Below are 18,534 nucleotides of genomic sequence, written 5' to 3' on the forward strand. Positions count from 1 at the left end.
AGAACTGAACCAAAACTACATTGACAAGAAAGCTTCACTGCAATGGCTTAAAAGTGACAAGTTGCCATTTGATGAAGAACGATTAATTATAGATGTACAAGACGAAGGCTTACTCACAAATGGATTTAAGAAAATGGTTGGTCTACAAAAACAGACCAATGCAGATTCTGTCACTCTGCTGTTGAAAGCCCAAGTCACCTAATGTCTGGATGCAAGATCCTTCTAGCCGATGATCATTACACTGCTCGCCACGACAAAGTATGTAGATACTTACATTGGAAGATCTGTGAAGAGATGCAACTAGATAGGTCGTTGAACATCTGGGAACATGAATCACCACCGGTAACATCAAATGGAAAAGTGACAGTGTTCTACGACAAAGACTTACAGGCGAGCGGATACATAAAAGACAAGGCCAACAAGACAGATATAGTAATGTGGAACAAGCCCGAAAGGACTGCACTCATTATCGACGTCACAGTTCCAAACAACTTTGGCTATAATAGAGTAGAACGGGAAAAGATAACAAAATATCAGGACCTAAAAATGATCTAAAAACAACATGGTTTCTAAAAGAAATACACATTATACCATTTGTGACAGGAGCGACTGGCCTAATAAAAAAGAAAGAAGCAATCCCTGGAAAAGCAAGCTATAAGGAAATACAGATAGCAGTCATAAAGGGAACGGTGTCTATTCTTAAAAGAGCCCTCGGATATAAATTAAAACTATAACAGAATCAAGTGTTATCCACAGAAAGGAGCCCCTTTATCTCTTCAAACTAACAAACGTAACATAAAAAAGAGAAAAGCCACATTCTTGTGATGTATGTGGATATTCTTGTTCTGATAAATCAAATTTCGTGAGACATGAGAACTCACACTGGGAAAAAACTGGAAGAGAAATTAAATGCCTACTAGACACTGTCACCGAGTGTCTAAGATCTCTCGGTACAGGGTTTTTCAGAACAACCTGACATGAGGATACCTTTTCTATAGACGTAAACCTGACCACATATTCAAAATCACACAATATTCGCTGCCCAAATAAGATCTCACTATGGCTAACCCACATTAGCTTTTACGAGGAACAGCAATAGCACGAAGCTTGATACTCTACGAGACTTGTACTGGAATCCAGTAATACATAAAGACTAAAATAAAATATATACTACAACGTATGAAATAGGTTAATGTGGAGAGAAAAAAATTATGTTCTCAATTTCGTTACTAACTCAGTATTTGAGAGATAAAGAACTTAAATTGAACATTCGAATATCTATGTATCTCATATAGACTTCAAGTGTTAGCCCCAGGTTGTGGGCCCCTTGACTTCTGAGAACTTCGACTGAAGTAAAATAAAAAACAAAAATGAGAAAAAGACACATTCTTATAAAGTGTGTGGATATTCTTTTTCTACAAAAAGGAAAGTTAGTGATACATATGAAAACTCACACTGGGGAAACGCCACATTCTTGTAAAGTGCGTAGATACTCATGTTTCAAAAATCAGACTTTGTTATACAGAAAAGATCTCACACTGGAGAAAAGCCGCATTCTTGTAAAGTGTCGATATTCATGCATAACAATCAGCATTAGTTACACATGACTGTAACCGTAATGAATTATTATTTATTACTAACCAAAACGTTTATTACTAATCGTTTACTCTAATTACATTTATGTTTCTGTTACGTTTATTATCAACGTTCTTACGTATCTTATGTGCAGTTCACTGTTATATGTGTGGGTGTTCTTACGTAGCACACTAAAGTAAAATTTAAAAAAAAACAGACAAAACATCACCCGATAAAGGGAAAAGTGGACCGCGACAATTCTCCCCGTCTTTCTCTCTTTTAAAAATCCATGAAATGCATAACTACGAAGAATCTCTTAAAAAACAATTAATACTTTCAAAACAAAGAAAAAATGTCAGTGCCATGCGTTACCGCCTTCGAGTGGTCAACAAAAGTCATCAGTTCGGCTACAAAAATCAATATTTTCCGCCAACAGTCACTTAATAACCATTTAAAGTCAATGTGAAATCAACAACAATAACACAAAAAACAAAAGAAAACACATTCGTTTTTTCCGCTTTTCTCCCGATGTAAGCATGTGGATTTTTTCTTTCTTACTTTCTCTTCTTTTTTTTCATCTCCCACAAAAAACAAACACACGATTTGTATTTTTTTCTTATCAATTACGTTGTCTATCTTTTTCTTTTCTTTAAAGACCCATTGATTTTTTTGTCTTATCAATTACGACGTCTAGCTTTTTTCTTTTCTTTAAAGACACATTTACGTCGTGATTTTTTTGTCTTATCAATTACGTTGTCTAGCTTTTTCTTTTCTTTAGTGATTTACGTAGTGATTTTCCGTCAACATAACAAGGTTTAGTCTCGCATCGATGATGCTACCTGCTCAAAAATCGACATCAATGTTACCGTCATGAAATGGTGTATTATTATTATTATTATTATAATTATTATTATTATTATTATTATTATTATTATTACTTATTATTATTACTAATCGTTTACTCTTATGTTTTTCTTACGTTTATTGATGTGTGTTTATCAACGTTCTTACATTTAAGTGTGCGTGTTCTTACATATCTTACGCGCAGTCCACTGTTATGTGTGTGTGTGTGTGTGTGCTTATTCTTCTACAGTTCTTTGCCTTGGAAGTTTCCAGGTTGTGTATGTGCAACAATATAATGCGAACATACCTGATTGTCTTCCATCTTGCTGGGGATGGTGCTGCAGACGGATTCAGCAATGAACAACGAGATGGACTGAAGCTTCAATCTTTTTATTCAAGGCAAGCCTAACATCACGGACCCTGGTTGTCAGGAGAGACCCGAAATCTCCCGTCTACATTCCTCTGCTGCTAAGAACAACTCCACTCGTGCGGTCGTCAACCGGAAGCCTACAACCACAATTCCTTTATCATCTCTTAATTTCCGGTGCATTCTATCTAGGTCGTTCAAGGTGACTTTGCTTGATGCCTGTAAAGCTTTACCTTTCTGACCCTGCTAAATCATTGATGAAAAATCAAAATATTCTTATATAACTTTCTAGTTCTAAAAACTACCTATATAGCAATTAAACTGGGATTTCCAATGCTACATCTCTTCCCCCATCATCTTATCAAAATGTATGGCCTGAACATACATTTTCAACCATCCCCATTTCATTCTAAGGGGAACACCTATATCCATCCGGATAGCAAAGAAGGCTGTCACCATAATCCTCAAATTCTCACAGCCCATGACCGGTTCATTACATGTCAACGCTCTCCATCCTCTTGTCATTTCACCAATTTCAACGGTAACACACGACTCTACCGTTTTCCGCCTCAGCTCCATGGAGGAAACACACATCTCCATGTCTGGGAATTGCAAACCGGTTTTATTAACCCATGGCACGCGGGAACAAGGACGTTTCCACATAAGCATCACTTGTTTAAGCTGGTCCGTATTAGGTACCAGAGAAACGTCCCAAGAAAAACCCCACCTAAACTCAGGAATCCTCCTGTACTTCCTATTTCACCGTCCATAACGATTCATAACCAAAATAAATACTCTTCACAGACAAGCCTTTCTTCCGGATTGCACACAAACTTCATTACTCAGGCCCCAACCTGTCTGTCGTACTCTTCACTGACACACCAATTATACAGGGGACTAACAGAAACCCCCTCCCTATTGCTTCACTGAGATCAGTTTCTAGTTCTGAAATACCGTCTATAATTCAGAATCATTCGAATCTCCCAGGCTTGTCACGTTTCAAGCGTTCAACAATTCATAGAGGCAAGATCGACCACACCCTAACTTAACTAGCGGCTCAGAGACAGAGATTTCTATCTAGCGGATTTTCTATCGTGTGATATCTCCATTCCATTGCCAACCGCTTCAGCCAACCAAATCTGGGAAATTCCCCTTTCGCACATCTTAAATTCCTTAATAAAGTATCTCGATCTATCTCTCCCACCATGTGAGGCAACTCAACCGGGTAATGCCACTCAGGTCGTACTCAATAATATTTACAACATATAACATTTAACATAAAATGTACATACATATATACAATTCACAGCCTGTCATTGTTTCGGTCTGAAATTCGCATAAAAACCCCAAATTATCGAATTTTACCTAATTCACTTACCTTTGTAACCTCCACATAAAATAGTCTGTTTTTTTCTCTTCCCGGTAATCGCCTAAAAATGTTTAAATTATACTTCCATAATTATTAACTAACAAAATTTTATGTTTACCCCGAAATAACCAAGGATCCTACCCTCGCTAGTACATTACAGACAATCTCAATACACATGTGTGTAAAAAATATATAGAATTTTTTTTATTTTTTTCCATACAAAAAAAGCATTCAATCACAATGCCGCCCGGGCAGAAAACAATAATACATGGTTCACAGACAAAAATTATCAATACATCATTTAAATATTTTTTCAACATGACCACCTTACGGCAAGTCAGCCCTTTCTTTTTCTCGAAGCCTCACTTTACCCCTGCCTGTAAAACCTGTAGCAGACACAAATAGACCCCTTTTCTTCTCGCGCATTCGCTTCCTCTGAGTGAGTGATGCGGCCTTAAACTGTCCAATCTGAGGACTTGCACATGAATACGAATTAACCCCTAGGGACCAGACAGCTTCCGGTCCCAGAAGAAAACTCTCGCTCTTACGATACCAGCCTTCGACGGTGCTAGACGTCTGTTCGCTTCGCTGCCCCTACTAAAGGTATTGACGACAGCCACTGGCTGTAACTACCTCGTTGACACCGATCTGCACCACCTTCTGCAGGTAGTACACACATTCTCCAGTGACATCGGAATGAAGTTTGGCCTGGATAAATGTGCCAAATGTACACTCAGAGCTGGGATGAAGACCCACACAGAAAATATGCAGCTTAATGAAAACATCGACATCAGGGATCTAGAAGAGCATGAGCCTTATAAGTACCTTGGCATTGAGGAAAACGAGAACATACAACATGCGAAGATGAGGGAGAAGATAAGTAAAGAATATCTACGTGGTGTGAGGACACTATGCAAAATACAGCTCACCAATAAAAATAAAATTACTGTCATCAACCAGCTTGCTATGCCAGTCATAATATACAGCTTTGGTATCATTGACTGGCCACAAAAATACATCAACCGACTAGATGTAAAGACACGGAAGCTACTAATGCTTCATACAATATATATAGAAATCAGTGTCTACCAGGCTGTATTCGCCCAGGGAGAAGGAGGGCTGGGACTCTCAGAGATCAATCATCAACATAGGCCAACTATTGTGATCACTGGTCAGTACTATTTATCAAAAGCAGTATCGGTTTCTTCAACGTTGCCCACATCGGAACTAAATTTGAAAGATACTCATATTTGAGATGTCCTTGTTGATGATGTAGAATGGCGACACAACCTGGCTGACTTGGCGAAAAGAGTCTAAAACAACAAAATCCTGACGACTATATACAAAAGAATGTGTACCGGGTCCGCATGCCCAGCACGTTGCTCTCTGGCAGTGAATTTCTTATATCATCAGTACAACAGACTCAACCTTATGTGTTTACTTGCGTCATGCTCTTTGAAGGTTTAAAATATTTTCTGAATTTGTAAATTTGATTTCTTTTATAATTGCGTCAGTTTATTTCATCTGCAGATTACGGAGAAATACGACGATGAAATATTAAAATATGATTCAAACCAATGTGCGTATTAGTATCATACTTTTTTGATATAAACGTATTTCATCTGCATAAAGCAGTTCTTTAATTCATACTGAAAAAGAAGACCAGGGAATATTAAAATCTGCATTAAAATTAATTAAGTTGGAACATTTTATCATCTCCCCAAAAGAAAATAACATAAATGTCTTGTAATTTCATGTTAAATTCTTTACAGGATTTAACTTTTCCACAAACAATTTGTGTCGTTACGACTATTCAATATAAAAAGCAAAATATGAGAAAATATTGGCGTAAAGCAGAATAAAAATAAATTTTATAATGAAATAAATGTCTTTTAATTTCAGGTTTTTGCGTCTAATACCAATATCACTATTGAAATCGGAGCAATAGGCACCTCCAAAATTCACCAGGGAATTACCCACTATATGGAACATGGCGTAACTTTATTAGAAATTAATATTATCAATATAACTTTTGTACCATTTAAAAAAAGAAGGGAAAATAAAGTAGTAATATTTTAAAAATTTTTTCTTCGTACAAAAATAATGAAATTGCGAGACTAAATGTTTACATCAGTGACGGCTCGTGTTAAAGAAAATACCTATTGTTTAATATTGTGTAAAAATAAAACAAACATAAAATATACATAATTTATACGTATGCACACTTTTTAATAACGATTAACATTGACGTTTGAGTGAAAACACGGAAAAAAAACTCATTTCCCCAAAACCTGCCGGAAAAATTCATAAATATATTTTAAGTTTGTTTAAAGAAATTTACAATTTTCTGAAACATAAATTTAAACAAATCATGATTTTATTTTAATAATGTTTGATTAAAGAATTTGCAAAGTCCCTTCTATATATATATATATATATATCACAGTGGCGGCTCCTGTCTAAGATTAGTGGGGGTGCTGTTTTAAAGAAAATACCTATTGTTTTAATATTGTGTAAACATAAAACAAACATAAAATATACATAATTTATACGTATGCACACGTATAAAAATACAATAACTTAAAGGAATCCTAAATAGATGTAAATATTTTAAATATTTTACTTATTGCATTCATTTGAAAGTAAACTTCAATTTCCTTGTTTTAATTTGTGAGAAAAGATTGATAATTTTCTCCTTAACTTCTGAATGACTGCTGAAGAACTTTTTTATCAATTGAAAGCACTGCACGTTCATTTAGTCTTTGGAAACACATGGTGTTCCTTAGAACATTTTTTTATTCTTTTCAGACTTGAAAAATAACGTTCTACCTCTGTAGTCATGGGAATTGTCCAGATAATTTTTATGAGTTTTGTAATTTCACTAAGAACGTCGTTTAAATTGTTTTCCAAACTAAATTTCAGGAGATCAATTACTTTGCAATATTCATGGATATCTGACCTACTATAAAATATTTCTAGCTCAGTTTCAAACTTTCCTTTGTCAATCATGGGATATGCTTCAGTTGTCAAGGATATATCTTCTGTAGGTAGTTTTTTTTCTTAAAACTAGCAAAGCTTATCTAAAACCAACACAAAGTCAAGTATCTCGATTCCTTTGTGTTCTTAAACCAAAGGAAATGGTTGATTGTTGAATTGCGCCCCCGTTGTATCAAAGTACCTGCAGAATGTCTTCTTGGTTCCTCCTCTTCTCTTCTCTCTCCAATAATCGAGCACAGCATATAATAACAAAACTCTAAAGCACGTCTGACAGCACTGACTTCTGCCAACAGTCCCCCCTCCTCTTAACAATACAGGCTTTTTATATCGCAAAATCGTTCACCTCTATTTGCATATTCTTCTAACTCACGTGATCACTACTCTATAAATAAGAGTCTTGACCGTTTCTTTTCTTTCTTTTTATTTATTTTCAGTGTCCGACCCGCACGTGGTCTATCCAGGTAAGTCACGCATTTCTTCACATTATCTTGTAAAACAAGTAGGAAGTATTAAATGTTTAGTTGAAGAATATCTGTCGGTTATGTCAACAGATATATAGTCATACAGTTCTTTATCTTCGACCTTGTGTGTTTGTGAAGGATTTTCGCAGTATTTGGTGTTTCTTATCTCTAAAATAACAGTTTTGAAATTTGTTATGTATTCATTGACTTTATATATGCTAATTTCCCGATAAATAATTTCAACATGAGACATAATTTTATGAAATAGCTCAAACCAAAATATGACATTTTCATCGTTCAAATATTTCAGAAATTCTGTCGCTTCTGCAACGGTCTAATCTACATATGATGTTGACTGAATTTCAATGACATTTTTTATGCTTGAACATTTTCATAAACTCTATGTATGTTAAAGTTCAACCTTGTGGCGGATACACGTAGAATGCTTACATCAAGATGCTTCTTGAAACATGGACAGACGCTGTGATGATCTAGAAAAGAAAGTCGGAATAGCCAAAATGTTAAAGATAAATATTCTAGCATTTCGTGTAATGCTTGCTGCATTTCTCATTATTAAATTAAGTTGATGCGCATAACTGTGAGTGAAATGCGCATTACTATAATCTGCTTTTATTTTTACCTGAGCACCAGATTTTTTGCCTTTCATGACATTTGCATCATCAAATGTGTGTATCAGTTTCTGGCGATTCCATTGAAGAATTATATCTAATTGTTGTAGAATACATTTTGATATCCCATCAGCGGTTTGGTTTTCTGGAATAAAGAATCCCCAAATGCGTTCAAGTATTTTTTCATCCAAGACGTACCGTAAAACAATGATGTTCAGACATATCTGTTGTATCATCAGCCATGACAGCTACAAAGGAAGTTTTGCTAATTTCTGCCCTTATTTCATCACGGTATATTTGTAAAAAAAAACAGTCAAATATGTCATTCTGAATATTCTTGGAAACACCTTTGAAGATATTACTGGTTTCTAAGTGATTCTTTAAATCTGGATCTAATAAAGATGCAAAATTTAAAAATCCTATAAATACACTTGGATTTACTGAATCATCTTTTTCATCATGTCCTCGTAAGGGAGTTTCAAAGTTCCCAGAAAAGAAAATACAATCTATTATTTTAGATAAAATTTCACGGTTCTTCTTAACATTCGTGTTTTGATGATTGATTGAAAGTCTGCAGGCCTCACTAAGTTTTTCTTTAATATTTACGGTCCCCAAGATCGATAGGGAAACTACATTGTCAACGTGCTTCTCATGCTTTTCAGTTCTATCTTTCATTTTGCTAATAGCTTTGAAACTATCTTTTGTCCATGTTACATCACCCCCTAACAACAAACAAGGAAAGCAGAACAATGCCTTTTTTAGTTCACAACCGCAAAGCCAACTTTTCTGTTGGTACCATTAAAGCTACGAATATACACTTTGTTGTTGCTAATGCCTGGCTGAGATATTTGAATATCAGGTGTTGAACGGCTTCTTTTCTTAATTTCAACTTTATCATGGAGAGACAGCTGTGAAAACTCAATCCGTTGAAGTTCATTTACCGTCGCAGAAGTTATTTCTTGGGGATGCAAGGAGACCATGGTTAAATTCTTTTTATATCAGTTGTATTGGGAAAGGTAAGCACTAGGTAGTCTATTAGTAGAATAAAAATTAGGGTAGAAGGAATACAATGTTTACGTGATCCTCTTGCGATTCAACTAAACCAGAAGTTCTAACTGAGTTTAATCATACTTTATATCTTTTAGGTCACAGATTTTTATTAACGAAAGAGTTTTACTATTTAACAACGGTTTTATTTATAAAAAGCTTGGTGTTAATTAAAAATAGGCGTATAACAAAATAAGCTTGTCATTAAACTAGCTTTTTTTTAATACAAATATTTGTAACTTTGCCATCATAAGCCGTCGACAAAGGGGTAATACGCAAAAACATTTTAATTAAAAAACACTATTTTAAATTGTATACACTTTACAGAGTAATAAAAAAAATATACAAAAATATTTCTTTTAAACTTTACAGATTAAATAAAATTTTACGGGATTTTTCCGCAGGCAAATAAGCGAAAAACATTTTTTAAATACATTTTATTTACAATTTTTTAATAATTTATTTTTTCATAAAGACAAAATCTTTGAAATTTACTTTCCTGCAAACGATGGTAAAGTTAGGAGTTTACCATTTAAAAATGGTTTTATTGGATAACAGTTTTATTTAAAATTTAAAAATGTGTTTATAACAAAACTTTGTAAATAAAATATAGAATAAAAGTTTACATATTTGTACTATGAGCAAACCAAAAGAAATAAAGATACAAAATTTTATTTACAAATCTTTTTACAACTTTTTATATGAAAATAAAAACAAACTTTGCTATTTACTAAGCTTATTATAAAAACGGTTTTACATACTCGTCTTGTTATTGCACATTTTAATTAAAAAACTTTGTTCAAAGTGCAAAACTTCTTGCTTTGTCCTCGTGGGAGGTAAATAAATGCTAAAGCTTATATATACAGTGGGGAAAATAAGTCTTGGACACATCCCATTATTCTTTATTTAACACATTTTTTATGCAGCGAATGACACGAAAATTTAACAAAAAATAGTTACTAACTTAACAATAACAAATAACTTTAGAAATTGGAACCTTTTAATGCATAACAAAAATTATATGATAAAAACGAGAATAGCCTGGAAAAAAAGTGTTGGACACATTGTTTTAAATTATATTTTATTATTATTTTTTATAAATAATGCTGACAATTGTAATTTGTATTTTTATTTTCCGACACTATTATAAGTTTTAGAAGTTTCTTAATTGTTGTAGACCATACTCTAGGTCGTTGGAAAGTATTGAAACACGTTAGTCACCAGTAAGCCATCATGCGTGAAGGTTCTCAGGATGAGTAAACGTAAAAACTCCCTCAAGTCGTCCGTGATTAGATTATTGCCGAGCACAAGAATGGAATTGGTTTTCGGCGTATATCTGCTCAATTCAAAATCCCTGTAAGCACCATAGGAAACCTTATTAGGAAATGGAAGGTGCATGACTCAACCCTGAACCGTCCGCACACCGGAGCTCCTCGCAAGATATCGGATTGAGCAGTGAGAAAAATTGTATAAAAAGTTCAGCAGCAACCGAGAACCACACGAGGCGAACTTCAGAAATATTTGGAAGAAGCAGGGATAGTAGTAACGAAACCAATGATTAGTAATATACTCTGATGCAAGAGTCTTAAATCGCGTACACCTCAAAAGACACCATTACTAAAAAATGTCCTGTTAATGCTCATCTGGATTTTGCAAGAGACCACTTATTGAAAAAAGGTGATTACTGGAAGAATGTGATCTGGTCCGATGAGACGAAAGTGGAACTTTTCAGCATTAACTCTGTACGTCGAGTATGGAGAAGAGATGGCACAGCGCACGATCCCAAGGACACCCTCCCCACTGTAAAGTTTGGTGGTAGAAATGTCATGCTCTGGGGATGCTTCTCTTCAAATGGTACTGGACCACTTCATATTATAGATGAAAAGATGAATGCAGCCAAATATCGAGAAATTCTTGAAAATAATCTCTTGCCTGCTTCCAATGCGTTAGGTATATAACAAGGATGGATCTTTCAACAAGATAATGATCCCAAATATACTGCTAAAATAACCTCCGATTGGTTCGTACAGAACAAAATAGATGTTCTTAAGTGACCCAGTCAGTCCCCAAACTTAAATCCTATAGAAAATCTATGGAGAGAGCTCAAAATCATGGTCCCCAAGCGAGATCCACATAATATTCAGGATTTGAAGAAAGTATGTGTTGAAGAGTGGGCAAAAATCTCGCCTGAACGTTGTCACAAATTAGTTTCGTCGTATAGAAAACGTCTCGAAGCTGTAATAGCCAATAAGGGGGTTTCAACTAAATATTAGATCAAATTGTGTTAGTGTGTCCAATACTTTTTTTCCGGCTATTCTCGTTTTTATTATATAATTTTTGTTCTGCATTAAAAGGTTCCAATTTCTAAAGTTATTTGTTATTGTTTAATTAGTAACTACTTCTTGTTAAATTTTCGCGTCATTCGCTGCATAAAAAATGTGTTAAATAAAGAATAATGGGATGTGTCCGAGACTTATTTTCCCCACTGTATATATATATATATATATATATATATATATATATATATATATATATATATATATATATATATAATGTGTGTATATATGTGTGTGTATATATATATGTGTGTATGTATATATGCGTGTATATATATGTACATATATATGTGTGTATATATATCGTGTGTGTATATATATGCGTATGTATATATATATATATATATATATATATATATATATATATATATTGTGTGTGTGTGTGTGTGTGTTTGTGTGTATATATGTGTGTGTGTTTATATATGTGTATATATATGTCTGTGTGTATAGATATGTGTATAGATATATGTGTGTATATATGTGTATATATATGTGTGGGTGTGTATATATATATGTGTATATATATCTGTGTGTATATGTATATATATATATATGCATATATATATATATATATATATATATATATATATATATTTATTTATATTAAGTAATGTGATTGATAATTTAAAATTTTAAAATCAAATTATAATTAAATTAAAACTCCGTAGCATGAGAAGGAACAACAACAAAATCAATTATTTGTACGATCGTTTCGGAAAACAATGTTTTTTATTGTGGTAGACATCAAGTTACGTACAATATTTATTACATATGGTTTTTTAATAAGCAAGGTCTCCTCGTCAGCAAACTTTGAAGGGTTTTTATTAAATTTAAAAGACACCATAAATAAACCTAGCATTAAAAGTAAGGCAGATGTATCTGAAAAAAATTGAAATAAAAGGTCTGGATTTAAAATTTATAAGAAAATTAATATGGGTTAGAGATAGAAAAGAAATAGAGTAAAATATAAAAAAAAATTGTTGTTGTTGTTTCCAATTTTAAAAAATGCATCCAATAACTTTTAAAATAATCTTAAACATGAACATATTTTTTTTTTTATTTCAATCCAATAAAACTATGGATTCTGCTTTTAACAAACGTGAATAAAAAAGTATGAATCTCCAATCAATAAAAATCTCCGAAGAAAATATTATTCAATCTGACATTAAGATTTTTTAAAAATCAGAATTTTGTTTATTTTTAGTAAAACTTATGTGATTTCTTAGAAAGTAATGTTTATCAAAAACACAATAATTTAATTCAAATATGGCTGAATTGTTAGACAACTTAGCACGAAAACTGCTATTGCGGTTTTTGATTGTTTTGATTTATTTTTTTAAAAATTCTGAATACATTTATTTTCGTTTGATTATTAATATTTTATCCAATACTTTAGATTTAAGAATGTAATCATGTTCTTCTATAAAGTTTACATAATATGATCACCCATTTAGTGGCCATCTCTTCAAAATTCTAAATCTACTTTTATTGGCCAATAAGTTTCAATAACCTTAAAAATATCCGCAAAGAATTAAAAAAAAAATATAATTATTATTAAAGATTTTAAGTTGCAAGTTTCTGTACTCATGCAGAGAGTGATCCGTGCTGAAATAATAACGTTATTATTTTTAAAAGCCATTCTTAACATGGGGAGGAGAGGGTGTTTTGTACCTATTCTGTACTTTAACCTTACAATTGAATAAAAAAAAAAACATATCATAAAACTTTGATTGAACGTGGAAATACGATTTAAAAACTAGCGCAGAACTCGGCATTAGCACCCAAGTTTCATAATTAGAATCTTTATTTTTAATAAATAAGCCACAGAATAGATGAATTTACTAAAAAATACTCATAAGCTTTAACCATTGACAAATATACTAATGAACGGACATTTTTACACGAGGAACGAAATAATGCTGACACCGTGTTATTACGATGACCTAAATTCTTTGTCCTTTAGCAGTTGATTTGTTTTTCTTTTAATAATTTCACGTTTAAATCGTGGTTTTATCTTTCAATTTTGATTTTTTATATTTTCATATATTTTATTTCTTAATGAATTGGACACACAAACCAAAAGTTGTATCAATTTACTAAAGAAATCATAACAAACAAAACAGATTTTCTGTTTTGAACACAAAAGAAAAAAAAAAACGAATTCCTCTCACTTTTTTCTTTCGTATTGAATTTCTGGAATGAAACGTAAGTTATTTTCTTCTCTTTTTGTTTACAATTTCAAAAAAATTATTTTATTTGTTTTATTTATATAACAAAAGCTTTTTCGTAATGTTCCTGTAAAAATTATTTTATTATTTTTTATTGTTACAAATTACGATGCTTTATATATATATATATATATATATATATATATATATATATATATATATATATATATATATATATATATGTATAAAACAGCAAAAATAAATTCTTGCGTTTTTTATTTACTACTGAAAACCATAACTTTATTAAAGGTATTCTTGTTTAAACAAAATAATACATTTCCACTAAGACTTAAATAAAAATAATTACTTCATTTTATTCCGCGATCATTATTTGATAAATAATGAAAATTTCATTAAAATTGGGTAATTCCCTGATTTTTGGTGAATTTTTAAGCAAAAGGAGGGGTCAAAATGTTTATACATTTTGAGCAGTGTTTTAATATCGTATGTCGCTTTTCGTTTGATTATTAATATTTTATTCAATATTTTAGATTTAAGAATGTGATCATATTCTTCTATGAAGTTTACATAAAATGATCACCCATTTAGTGGTAATCACTTGAAAATTCTAAATATACTTTTATTGGAAAGGTTTCAATAACCTTAAAATATCTCAAAAACTTTTAGAGTAAGGTATCACTTTGCTATATAAATCTATCACAAAATGAGCATTTATTTAAGGGCCAGCTAACAGTCAACAAGACAAGTTTTGTGGCAGAGAAACATTGACTTTTGCTTTCTTAAATTTTTTTTTTTCATTCTATATTTTCATTTAACAATTTAATAAACAAAACATACCATAAAATATAATTCTGTATTTTCATATAACAATTTAATAAACAAAATATACCATAAAATATCATTCTGTATTTACATGTAACAATTTAGTAAACAAAACATACCATGAAATATAATTCTGTATTTTCATGTAACAATTTAATAAACAAAACATTCCATAAAATATCGTTTTGTATTTTCATGTAACAATTTAATAAACAAAGTATTCCATAAAATATCATTCAGTATTTTCATGTAACAATTTAATAAACAAAATATACCATATAATATCATTCTGTATCTTCATGTAACAATTTAATAAACAAAACATACCATAAAATATCATTCAGTATTTTCATGTGAGAATTTAATAAACAAAATATAACAAAATATAATTCTTGATTTTCATGTAACAATTTAATAAACAAAAAATACAATAAAATATCTTTCTGTATTTTATGTAACAATGTAATAAACAAAAAATGCAATAAAATATCATTGAGCTAAACAAATCTTTGCATAACGTGACAACATGACAGTTATTAGCTGGCTTTCTACCAGTATTTTGTTAGATTTGCGATTTGTAGCTATTATGGGGATCCCAAAGATGGCTGCTCATGTTAGCTTTATTTTTCTCAGTTCTAACGTAAGGTTCGGCAGTAATTATTTTCAAATTAAAGAAACGCTTCTAAATAAGTTTTACAACAACTTTTTCAGGCAGGTATAAGTGTAACTTGTATTACGTTTGTAAACGTTTATTTGTTATGTATTTGTGTTTTTTACAACTTTTTTTTCCTTTTTTTAAGTAAACACACGCTTAAAATATTTCTTTTTTTATCACGTTTTCGTTTATTAAGTGAATAAACGCTTCAAAATACGTTAAAAACACAAAAACTTATCCAGTATGAGGATCCTATTTGACAAAAATAAATTTTAATTATTTTAATAAATTTTAATTTGCAATTACTTTATCAAGTAACTTTTAAAATGTTAATAGTTACCATTTGTTCCTAAAATATATATATATATATCTAATAACATAAAACAGTACGGGATTACTTTGTTTAGGGATTGAGTTATGTTGCACAAAAGCCCATTTTACTTGTTTTAATTAACTTCAGTTTGCAATAAACTCAAGAATAAGCTATGTTTTACAAAGTCATCTGGAATAGATACATTGAGAGAATTGGCAAGGCTGCTACAAAGAAGGTGAGATCTCTTTACCATGCTAGAAAACTACTTATGCCTGAAGTATGCTATAAGGCCACTATTCGCTCATGTATGGAGTTGGGCTGGTGCATCTGTTACTTGTCTCTCACACTTGAACAAGGTTCAAAAGAGTCGCCAAACTGATAGGTCCTGAACTGTCATCTAGGCTTCAACCTCTGTCCCATCGATGAAATGTTGCATCTCTCTGCCTGTTCTACAAGTACTTTAATGGTGAATGCTCTGATGAACTATAAGCACTTCTACCCTTTGACGTGTATACCCCCGCCAAACCTGACAAGAAGCTAAATCCCACCCCTTCACAGTAGAAATCCCTATGTGTAAGAAGGCCTTCTACTCCAATAGTTGCTAGAACTGCTAGACTTTGGAACTCCGTTTCCGGATTTTGCTTTCCCAACTGTACTGACATGCAGAAGTTCAAATGTAATGTGAATAGGTATCTTGCTACTCATCTCCCTTCATAATATCCTTGTAACATGTCCCCGATTGTAGCCTCTATTTCAAAGTGGCACTGTACCTTGTTTGGGGTGAAGATTGAATTTTAAAAAAAACTTGCTTCACATATTTTATGGGAAATATAAAAAAAAGTTTTTATGCAATTATGATAAAACGCTTTTATGCAATTATGATAAAAACGTTGGAAACAATTAAAAGTAATAAAAAGGTTGCAAACAATTAAAAGTAATAAAAAGGTTGAAACAATTAAAAGTGATAAAAACGTTGCAAACAATTAAAAATGATAAAAAGATTGAAAACAATTAAGAGTGATAAAAAGGTTGACAATATTTAAAAGTGATAAAAAGGTTGAAAACAATTAAAAGTTATAAAAAGTTTGAAAACGATTAAAAGTGATATTTTTTGGTGGATTTAAAGTATTTTTATAGAATAGGAAGAACATAACGTCTTTTTTTATAGAATTTTCTAAAGGCATATATGAAACGCATACAATTCTCAGTGGCAAAACATCAATTTAATGACTGATAAAGTGTTCTGTAAATCAGCAAAGATGCTAATTAATGACAACATGGGTCATCAGTGTTTGTTGAATATTGAAAGTGTCAATGAAACCGTCTTGCAATATCAATGCGACGTCTCTGGCAACACCTCTTTACAAAGCAAAGGTATCTACCCTGAACAACTTGTGCCCACTTCGAATCGAATAATTTTATACTTTCGAAGTTTTATACACCACACACAAAATGGTAGCATATACAAAATTTTTAGGTAAGTTTATCTAATCCAATGCACGTTACAATTATTATTACACAGTGTATTATTATTATGTGAAGGGGATATAGTCTTGATAGAACGAATGTTAGTGGAAACAAAAAACCGTGTTGTAAAAAAGGAATCAGACAGAAAATCACAATTATGTGGTATCCGTCCATCACTTAGCTCACCCAATTTTAAGGGAAAGTCGATTTACTAGGTGAATTGTTATACACTCTTTGCGTTAAGTTATCCATAATATTTAACTGATCATATTATGACGTCATACCACCCCAGTCTGCATCTGATAAACCACATGTAAAATTGTTAGCAGCTCATCAGAATTGTCTCAATAAAATACCCGTGTACATGATTTATAAACATTAGTTGTGATAACTTTCAAACTGATGTGCATAATCGTGTGTACTTTAGTTGTCCGCTCAGAAAATGGGTTTACAAGTAAAACGGTAATCATGTAATCGACACTTTTTTAGTCGATATTTATTCTTTACCACTTTAAGATCACATATACATATAGCAGGTGTCATCTTTATTTACTGTTCTTCATCATTTTGCTGTTCATGTACCTCGTTATAATATATTTTGCATGGATTTTTGTAATTTACTCTCATTGTAACATACATGTGTATTTTATTACAACGATAAAAATCATATAAAAAAACTCAGGATTTTTTTTTTTTTTACATAGGCATCAACACATTATCAAGGCCCAGAGGCCACTCAAGGATAAGGGTTAAAGAGTGTACAGTAGAAATTGGTCAATATAGTAATCATTAGTAATGAAAATTTGGTAAATGTAATAACTTATATGGAACGGCTCATCAAGAACTTATTTACTTTAGACTTGAACACAACCATATTGTAGTCAGCCGGAAAGCAGGAAAACGGAAGACAATTCCACAGGCGTGCAGTTCTAAGAAAGAAGCTTTGTTCATGGAATCTACGTTTAGGTTTAGGCACAGATAAAGAGTGGGGGAAATTATTGATAGTGTTTACAGCTAGACGAGTGTTTCTTGTGAAAGTTTGGCGAGGGGGGACCATAGATTGAAGCTCAGTTGAACACTTTCCATGAAAATAACGATACATCAGAGACAAACTCGCAACAAACTGCGAGATAGAGGTTGCAAGGAGGAGAAAAGGACATCTCCTACGAGGCTACGAAGTCTATTTTGAACTCTATCAAGGCAGGACAAGTCCTTTCTAGCAGCTCCTGCCCAGATGTGGCAACAGTATTCCATCCTTGGACGTACCTGGCTCTTATATAGATAGAGAATAGCATCAGCAGTGAGATATCTACCAGATCGATAGAAAGATCCCACCATTTTTCCAGCGGCCTTGGCAACAGATTTGATATATGTGTTCCATTTAAGATCAGGAGTAATGGTCAAGCCCAGAAGCTTGTCAAAACTTGAGGCCTCCTGAAGACGAGAGCCATTCATTTCAATTGA

The 18,534-nt window shown here is 32.2% G+C and overlaps 1 protein-coding gene across 1 annotated transcript in view; it reads left to right on the plus strand.

Annotated features, from left to right (window-relative positions):
* The first annotated feature begins 13,572 nt into the window (after window positions 1–13,572).
* Window positions 13,573–18,534, plus strand: part of LOC145270826 (uncharacterized) — a 29,137-nt gene continuing 24,175 nt past the window's right edge. Inside the window, exon 1 of the mRNA XM_080126399.1 lies at window positions 13,573–13,829. The gene's annotated coding sequence lies outside the window, so the exon portion shown is untranslated. The remainder of the gene's footprint in view (window positions 13,830–18,534) is intronic.

The sequence above is a fragment of the Euprymna scolopes genome, chromosome 46 (genome assembly GCF_053919585.1).
Source record: "Euprymna scolopes isolate OS-2025 chromosome 46, ASM5391958v1, whole genome shotgun sequence".
In the NCBI taxonomy this organism is placed as follows: domain Eukaryota; kingdom Metazoa; phylum Mollusca; class Cephalopoda; order Sepiida; family Sepiolidae; genus Euprymna; species Euprymna scolopes.